This window comes from Drosophila mauritiana, unplaced genomic scaffold (assembly GCF_004382145.1).
Source record: "Drosophila mauritiana strain mau12 unplaced genomic scaffold, ASM438214v1 U_38, whole genome shotgun sequence".
NCBI lineage: Eukaryota > Metazoa > Arthropoda > Insecta > Diptera > Drosophilidae > Drosophila > Drosophila mauritiana.
Genome location: NW_022881475.1, coordinates 2,694 through 12,389, shown reverse-complemented (window position 1 = coordinate 12,389; position 9,696 = coordinate 2,694). Strand labels below are relative to the sequence as shown.

The following is a 9,696-nucleotide window of genomic DNA, read 5'->3' as shown; positions in this document are numbered from 1 at the left end:
TATATGAAAAGAGATAAATTTTAAATTTATCTTCAAAATGCAAATGATTTAACTTAATATTTATATTGGTTAAACAAAAATTGTACATGTGTGGATACAATAATTATGTATGTTGGAAATAAAATGATATTTTATAATGAAATATGTATGTATAAAAAGATAAAATTATAGAAATATATATATTACAATAATTAGATGAAATTCTTGTTATATTGGTAAAACAAGTATAAATTAAAAATGAAAATATGGATTACGAATGCTATATAAAAATGGCCGTAATCGAATGGATTTTTTACTTATATATTTAAAATTTTACCCAAAGGCGAAATATTGAATTTTATTCAATATAATAAAAATCATGGAATTATATAAAGTGAAAAATCTATATATCTATATATCTATTATATTGCTTATTTCGATTCAAAATATATGAATGGAATATGAAGGAAAAACATTATTCTGGTTGATCCTGCCAGTAGTTATATGCTTGTCTCAAAGATTAAGCCATGCATGTCTAAGTACACACGAATTAAAAGTGAAACCGCAAAAGGCTCATTATATCAGTTATGGTTCCTTAGATCGTTAACAGTTACTTGGATAACTGTGGTAATTCTAGAGCTAATACATGCAATTAAAACATGAACCTTATGGGACATGTGCTTTTATTAGGCTAAAACCAAGCGATCGCAAGATCGTTATATTGGTTGAACTCTAGATAACATGCAGATCGTATGGTCTTGTACCGACGACAGATCTTTCAAATGTCTGCCCTATCAACTTTTGATGGTAGTATCTAGGACTACCATGGTTGCAACGGGTAACGGGGAATCAGGGTTCGATTCCGGAGAGGGAGCCTGAGAAACGGCTACCACATCTAAGGAAGGCAGCAGGCGCGTAAATTACCCACTCCCAGCTCGGGGAGGTAGTGACGAAAAATAACAATACAGGACTCATATCCGAGGCCCTGTAATTGGAATGAGTACACTTTAAATCCTTTAACAAGGACCAATTGGAGGGCAAGTCTGGTGCCAGCAGCCGCGGTAATTCCAGCTCCAATAGCGTATATTAAAGTTGTTGCGGTTAAAACGTTCGTAGTTGAACTTGTGCTTCATACGGGTAGTACAACTTACAATTGTGGTTAGTACTATACCTTTATGTATGTAAGCGTATTACCGGTGGAGTTCTTATATGTGATTAAATACTTGTATTTTTTCATATGTTCCTCCTATTTAAAAACCTGCACTAGTGCTCTTAAACGAGTGTTATTGTGGGCCGGTACTATTACTTTGAACAAATTAGAGTGCTTAAAGCAGGCTTCAAATGCCTGAATATTCTGTGCATGGGATAATGAAATAAGACCTCTGTTCTGCTTTCATTGGTTTTCAGATCAAGAGGTAATGATTAATAGAAGCAGTTTGGGGGCATTAGTATTACGACGCGAGAGGTGAAATTCTTGGACCGTCGTAAGACTAACTTAAGCGAAAGCATTTGCCAAAGATGTTTTCATTAATCAAGAACGAAAGTTAGAGGTTCGAAGGCGATCAGATACCGCCCTAGTTCTAACCATAAACGATGCCAGCTAGCAATTGGGTGTAGCTACTTTTATGGCTCTCTCAGTCGCTTCCCGGGAAACCAAAGCTTTTGGGCTCCGGGGGAAGTATGGTTGCAAAGCTGAAACTTAAAGGAATTGACGGAAGGGCACCACCAGGAGTGGAGCCTGCGGCTTAATTTGACTCAACACGGGAAAACTTACCAGGTCCGAACATAAGTGTGTAAGACAGATTGATAGCTCTTTCTCGAATCTATGGGTGGTGGTGCATGGCCGTTCTTAGTTCGTGGAGTGATTTGTCTGGTTAATTCCGATAACGAACGAGACTCAAATATATTAAATAGATATCTTCAGGATTATGGTGCTGAAGCTTATGTAGCCTTCATTCATGGTGGCAGTAAAATGTTTATTGTGTTTGAATGTGTTTATGTAAGTGGAGCCGTACCTGTTGGTTTGTCCCATTATAAGGACACTAGCTTCTTAAATGGACAAATTGCGTCTAGCAATAATGAGATTGAGCAATAACAGGTCTGTGATGCCCTTAGATGTCCTGGGCTGCACGCGCGCTACAATGAAAGTATCAACGTGTATTTCCTAGACCGAGAGGTCCGGGTAAACCGCTGAACCACTTTCATGCTTGGGATTGTGAACTGAAACTGTTCACATGAACTTGGAATTCCCAGTAAGTGTGAGTCATTAACTCGCATTGATTACGTCCCTGCCCTTTGTACACACCGCCCGTCGCTACTACCGATTGAATTATTTAGTGAGGTCTCCGGACGTGATCACTGTGACGCCTTGCGTGTTACGGTTGTTTCGCAAAAGTTGACCGAACTTGATTATTTAGAGGAAGTAAAAGTCGTAACAAGGTTTCCGTAGGTGAACCTGCGGAAGGATCATTATTGTATAATATCCTTATCGTTAATAAACATTTGTTATAATACAAATAAATACAATTTACCAAAATAAAAATATTACAAAATGATTCCACGGAATCAAAAGTTAAAGTCAAAATAAAATGAAGATGGCTTTTATTTTATATGTGGGGCTTGGCAACCTCATAAAAAGACTTTAACATTATTAATGTTGTTGTGCGTATTTGTGGCAGTACCTACTACAACAATGGCGTTTCCTATAAAAACAAATTCTCGAAAATGGAAATCGAAGAAACTGAACAAAATTTGAAAGTAGAAGTCGAATTAAAATTAAAATAATTTTGAATGTGGTATTCAAAATAAGTGTGTGTGTATATGGACCATAATATACACGCGTTGCGAATATGTATTGTTCATCTATGTTATGAGCATACGTTGGCTAATGCAACAACCTAAAATATACAATGTTTGTACCTGTCATCCATCAGGTTAATGTTTTATATAAATTTTGCAGTATGTGTCACCCAAAATAGCAAACCATAACCAGATTTTTATGATACATAATGCTTATATGAAACTAAGACATATCGCAACATTTATTTTTAGGTATAAAAATAAATTTATTGAAGGAATTGATATATGCCAGTAAAATGGTGTATTTTTAATTTCTTTCAATAAAAACAATATTGATATTATATAAAAATGAATTATAAAACTCTAAGCGGTGGATCACTCGGCTCATGGGTCGATGAAGAACGCAGCAAACTGTGCGTCATCGTGTGAACTGCAGGACACATGAACATCGACATTTTGAACGCATATCGCAGTCCATGCTGTTATGTACTTTAATTAATTTTATAGTGCTGCTTGGACTACATATGGTTGAGGGTTGTAAGACTATGCTAATTAAGTTGTTTATAAATTTTTTATAAGCATATGGTATATTATTGGATTAAATAATGATTTTATTCATAATATTAAAAAAGAAATGAAAAACATTATCTCACATTTGAATGTGAAAAACGAAGAGAAATATTTTCTTTTTCAATCAAATAATACTGAGAAATGTCTAGCATAAAAAATTGAAATATTTTTCATCTAGAATTGTCTCTTATTAATGATTCGGAAAAAGAAAAATCTTGGTTTTGTTATTATTCTTCGTTGGTTCGTTAAATGGATAAAAAATAACTTTGCTTACAAGAACTATTGGAACTATTTATAACGAATTTAATTGATTGTTTTATCATTTATATATAAAGAATTTATGGCAAAAAATAGTTATATATACAACCTCAACTCATATGGGACTACCCCCTGAATTTAAGCATATTAATTAGGGGAGGAAAAGAAACTAACAAGGATTTTCTTAGTAGCGGCGAGCGAAAAGAAAACAGTTCAGCACTAAGTCACTTTGTCTATATGGCAAATGTGAGATGCAGTGTATGGAGCGTCAATATTCTAGTATGAGAAATTAATGATTTAAGTCCTTCTTAAATGAGGCCATTTACCCATAGAGGGTGCCAGGCCCGTATAACGTTAATGATTACTAGATGATGTTTCCAAAGAGTCGTGTTGCTTGATAGTGCAGCACTAAGTGGGTGGTAAACTCCATCTAAAACTAAATATAACCATGAGACCGATAGTAAACAAGTACCGTGAGGGAAAGTTGAAAAGAACTCTGAATAGAGAGTTAAACAGTACGTGAAACTGCTTAGAGGTTAAGCCCGATGAACCTGAATATCCGTTATGGAAAATTCATCATTAAAATTGTAATATTTAAATAATATTATTAAGAATAATGTGCATTTTTTCCATATAAGGACATTGTAATCTATTAGCATATCCCAAATTTATCATAAAATATAACTTATAGTTTATTCCAATTAAATTGCTTGCATTTTAACACAGAATAAATGTTATTAATTTGATAAAGTGCTGATAGATTTATATTATTACAGAGCGTTAATTTTTCGGAATTATATAATGGCATAATTATCATTGATTTTTGTGTTTATTATATGCTCTTGTATGATTAACAATGCGAAAGATTCAGGATACCTTCGGGACCCGTCTTGAAACACGGACCAAGGAGTCTAACATATGTGCAAGTTATTGGGATGTAAACCTAATAGCGTAATTAACTTGACTAATAATGGGATTAGTTTTTTAGCTATTTATAGCTAATTAACACAATCCCGGGGCGTTCTATATAGTTATGTATAATGTATATTTATATTATTTATGCCTCTAACTGGAACGTACCTTGAGCATATATGCTGTGACCCGAAAGATGGTGAACTATACTTGATCAGGTTGAAGTCAGGGGAAACCCTGATGGAAGACCGAAACAGTTCTGACGTGCAAATCGATTGTCAGAATTGAGTATAGGGGCGAAAGACCAATCGAACCATCTAGTAGCTGGTTCCTTCCGAAGTTTCCCTCAGGATAGCTGGTGCATTTTAATATTATATAAAATAATCTTATCTGGTAAAGCGAATGATTAGAGGCCTTAGGGTCGAAACGATCTTAACCTATTCTCAAACTTTAAATGGGTAAGAACCTTAACTTTCTTGATATGAAGTTCAAGGTTATGATATAATGTGCCCAGTGGGCCACTTTTGGTAAGCAGAACTGGCGCTGTGGGATGAACCAAACGTAATGTTACGGTGCCCAAATTAACAACTCATGCAGATACCATGAAAGGCGTTGGTTGCTTAAAACAGCAGGACGGTGATCATGGAAGTCGAAATCCGCTAAGGAGTGTGTAACAACTCACCTGCCGAAGCAACTAGCCCTTAAAATGGATGGCGCTTAAGTTGTATACCTATACATTACCGCTAAAGTAGATGATTTATATTACTTGTGATATAAATTTTGAAACTTTAGTGAGTAGGAAGGTACAATGGTATGCGTAGAAGTGTTTGGCGTAAGCCTGCATGGAGCTGCCATTGGTACAGATCTTGGTGGTAGTAGCAAATAATCGAATGAGACCTTGGAGGACTGAAGTGGAGAAGGGTTTCGTGTGAACAGTGGTTGATCACGAGTTAGTCGGTCCTAAGTTCAAGGCGAAAGCCGAAAATTTTCAAGTAAAACAAAAATGCCTAACTATATAAACAAAGCGAATATAATACACTTGAATAATTTTGAACGAAAGGGAATACGGTTCCAATTCCGTAACCTGTTGAGTATCCGTTTGTTATTAAATATGGGCCTCGTGCTCATCCTGGCAACAGGAACGACCATAAAGAAGCCGTCGAGAGATATCGGAAGAGTTTTCTTTTCTGTTTTATAGCCGTACTACCATGGAAGTCTTTCGCAGAGAGATATGGTAGATGGGCTAGAAGAGCATGACATATACTGTTGTGTCGATATTTTCTCCTCGGACCTTGAAAATTTATGGTGGGGACACGCAAACTTCTCAACAGGCCGTACCAATATCCGCAGCTGGTCTCCAAGGTGAAGAGTCTCTAGTCGATAGAATAATGTAGGTAAGGGAAGTCGGCAAATTAGATCCGTAACTTCGGGATAAGGATTGGCTCTGAAGATTGAGATAGTCGGGCTTGATTGGGAAACAATAACATGGTTTATGTGCTCGTTCTGGGTAAATAGAGTTTCTAGCATTTATGTTAGTTACTTGTTCCCCGGATAGTTTAGTTACGTAGCCAATTGTGGAACTTTCTTGCTAAAATTTTTAAGAATACTATTTGGGTTAAACCAATTAGTTCTTATCAATTATAACGATTATCAATTAACAATCAATTCAGAACTGGCACGGACTTGGGGAATCCGACTGTCTAATTAAAACAAAGCATTGTGATGGCCCTAGCGGGTGTTGACACAATGTGATTTCTGCCCAGTGCTCTGAATGTCAAAGTGAAGAAATTCAAGTAAGCGCGGGTCAACGGCGGGAGTAACTATGACTCTCTTAAGGTAGCCAAATGCCTCGTCATCTAATTAGTGACGCGCATGAATGGATTAACGACGGACGTGTTTTCGTTGCGCTCGTGTACAGATTGCGAATAACTAAGTTTTCCTTGTTGGAAAGTAATTAAATCGGTGATTTAGTGCTCCGCGGAAGTCGAGTGAAAATTGTCGAGTGTTAAAAACAAGCGGTTTGGAAATTATTAACAATAAACTATTGGAAATTTTCCACTCCGCACGTGCTGCGAGGCGAGCTTACGAGTAAGTTTTTCGAGTAAGCTTTTTGAGCAGCTGTCAAAAAGCTTATTGGTGGCAGTCACTGCTAGGGTTTGTGTATAGGGACAGTTTTAGTGCTACCAGACGCTACCGATAGGTGGAGCTCTAGAGCATCTACCTTTTGTCACTGAGCAAACGAGCATACGGTTGCTGGCGTCGACGGTAGGAGGAGCCACCATCGGAGTTATGCCGATCGAGAGCGACAGCAGCGTGAGTGCCTTGAGCGGAAGTAGTGCTTCGAGGAAGTCCAACGACGCAGGCGCAGAAGCCATCTGGCCTCTAAGAGCTCGGCGCCGACGCAGGCGAAATTGGTTGCCCTGGCATCGAATGGAGTGCCAGAACCCGTTGGTGTACTGGAGGAGGCGTTTTCGTCGCTGGAGGACGCCCGGGCGGCTACCCCCCCCCACGCTGCTGCCACCGCTGTTGATCCTACTGCTGCCCCTGCTGCCGACCACACTGCTGCCTCCGCCGTTTCCACTGCTGCTAAAATTGTTGCCACCACTGCCACTGCCGCTACCGCTGCCGCCCGTGCTGGGCAAGCAGCCATGATGGCAGAGCTGTCGGCCACCCAGCGCATGGTGAGAAGCAGCTTCCGCAGCCTAGGAGAAGTGGACACGGAAGAGCTCTCGTATGCTATCAGCCGCTACGATGAGCTGGTGCTGGCGTTAATGCTCCGGTGTGGAGAACTGGAGACGCGGCTCGCTATGCCGCCACCGCCGCCGCCGTCGTCGAATCCGTTAAAGAATACGGCCGCCAATGCTCCCCAGATGCCACAGGTTGCACCCATCGCTGCCCCGCGGACCACCAAGGTTCGCGAGACGTGGTCAGCGGTGGTGAAGTGCGACGACCCTGCGCTATCGGGGAAAGCTATAGCGGAAAAGGTGCGAACGATGGTTGCACCCTCCCTCGGAGTCAGAGTACATGAGGTACGTGAGCTCCGTCGAGGTGGTGGTGCGATCATTCGTACTCCTTCAGTTGGAGAGCTGCAGAAGGTGGTAGCATCAAAGAGGTTCGCTGAAGTTGGGCTAAATGTGGCACGGAATGCGGCCGAGAAGCCGAAGGTCGTCGTCTATGACGTCGACACAGCTATCGGCCCTGAGGAATTCATGCAGGAGCTGCATGGAAATAACTTCGACAGCGATATGACTATGTCCCAATTTAAGAAGTCCGTGCACCTGGTGACCAAGGCGTGGTCGGTAACCGACGGCGCCACAGTAAATGTAACGCTAGAGGTAGACGACCGCGCGATGGCGAAGCTTGATGTAGGTCGTGTCTACATCAAGTGGTTCTCATTCCGATGCCGAGCACAGGTCCGCACATACGCCTGCCACAGATGCGTGGGTTTCGACCACAAGGTCAGCGAATGCCGGCAGAAGGACAATGTCTGCCGCCAGTGCGGGCAACAAGGCCACACCGCGGCAAAGTGCCAAAACCCGGTGGACTGCCGGAACTGCCGTCACAGAGGGCAACCCTCGGGGCATTACATGCTCTCGAACGTGTGCCCGATATACGGGGCGTTGCTGGCGAGGGTGCAAGCTAGACATTAATGTTTAGCTTCATCCAAGCGAACTGTGGCCGAGGCAGAGCTGCGACCATCGAGCTCGGAGTCCGACTCAGGAGATCGGAGTCTATGTTCGCGCTGGTGCAGGAGCCGTATCTCGGCGGGGACGGAATGGATGTGCTGCCTGAAGGAATGAGAATTTTCACCGATCGGCGAGGGAAGGCAGCCATCCTAGTAGATCAACAGGAAGCCATCTGTATGCCAGTGGAGACCCTCACCACGGATTATGGCGTATGTCTGGTCGTTAAAGGGAGCTTTGGCTCAATCTTCCTTTGCGCCGCATACTGCCAGTTCGATGCACCTCTGGAACCGTACCTCCGGTACATGGATGCGGTCCTGCTGCAGGCCAGCAGAACCCCCGCAATCCTGGGCCTCGACGCGAATGCAGTGTCCCCCATGTGGCTTAGCAAACTCTCTCGTCATGCCGAGGGGCAAGCTAACTACAGACGGGGTGAGCTGCTGTCAGAGTGGATGCTGGAGGCAAGAGTCGCCGCCCTAAACCAGTCAACAGAGGTGTACACGTTCGACAATCACAGAGCTACTAGCGATATCGACGTGACAATCGTCAATGAGGCAGCATCTATGTGGGCCACATATGAGTGGAGAGTGGACGAGTGGGAATTGAGTGACCACAACATCATTACTGTTGTGGCCGAACCAACTACCGCGCGCGCAGTTGAGAGCATAGCTCCTGTGCCGTCCTGGAACTTCTCCAATGCACGTTGGCGATTGTTCAAGGAGGAAATGGTGAGTAGAGCAGCCGAACTTCCGGAAAACTTCTCAGAGTCGCCGTTGGACCAGCAAGTTTCGACCCTGCGCAGTATAGTACATAATGTATGTGATATTGCGCTGGGAAGAAAGTCAATTCGATCGCCCAACAGGAGAGCACGTTGGTGGACTGCCGACCTCTGCGCTGCAAGGCGCGAAGTCCGGAGACTTCGTCGCCTACTCCAAGATGGAAGGCGTCGTGATGACGGTGCCGCTATAGAGCGTGTAGTGGTCGAGCTGAGGCGGGCCTCAGCAAACTACAAGAAGCTCATTGGGAGGGCGAAAATGGATGACTGGAAACGCTTCGTGGGAGATCATGCCGACGACCCATGGGGGCGCGTCTACAAGATTTGCCGAGGCCGCAGAAAGTGCACGGAGATTGGGTGCCTCCGCGTGAATGGCGAGCTCATCACTGATTGGGGTGACTGTGCACGAGTGCTCCTCCGCAATTTCTTCCCAGTTGCGGAGTCCGAAGCACCGACTGCCATCGCGGAGGAAGTCCCACCGGCCCTCGAAGAATTCGAGGTTGATGCATGTGTTGCCCGGTTGAAGAGCAGGCGCTCTCCCGGCTTGGACGGCATCAATGGCACTATCTGCAAGGCAGTCTGGCGCGCCATACCCGAGCACCTAGCATCGTTGTTTTCCCGATGCATCCGATTAGGATACTTTCCCGCGAGTGGAAGTGCCCACGAGTTGTCTCGCTGCTCAAAGGGCCAGATAAGGACAAGTGTGAGCCCTCCTCATAT

At 42.9% G+C, this 9,696-nt stretch overlaps 2 non-coding genes across 2 annotated transcripts; both read left to right on the top strand.

Annotated features, from left to right (window-relative positions):
* The first annotated feature begins 456 nt into the window (after positions 1 to 456).
* On the top strand, positions 457 to 2,451 carry LOC117149836. The gene has a single exon (XR_004460553.1). It is a non-coding gene; the product is annotated as a small subunit ribosomal RNA (ribosomal RNA).
* Positions 2,452 to 3,137: 686 nt separating this feature from the next.
* LOC117149834 lies at positions 3,138 to 3,316 on the top strand. Its single transcript, XR_004460551.1, has one exon. It is a non-coding gene; the product is annotated as a 5.8S ribosomal RNA (ribosomal RNA).
* The last annotated feature ends 6,380 nt before the right edge of the window (positions 3,317 to 9,696 follow it).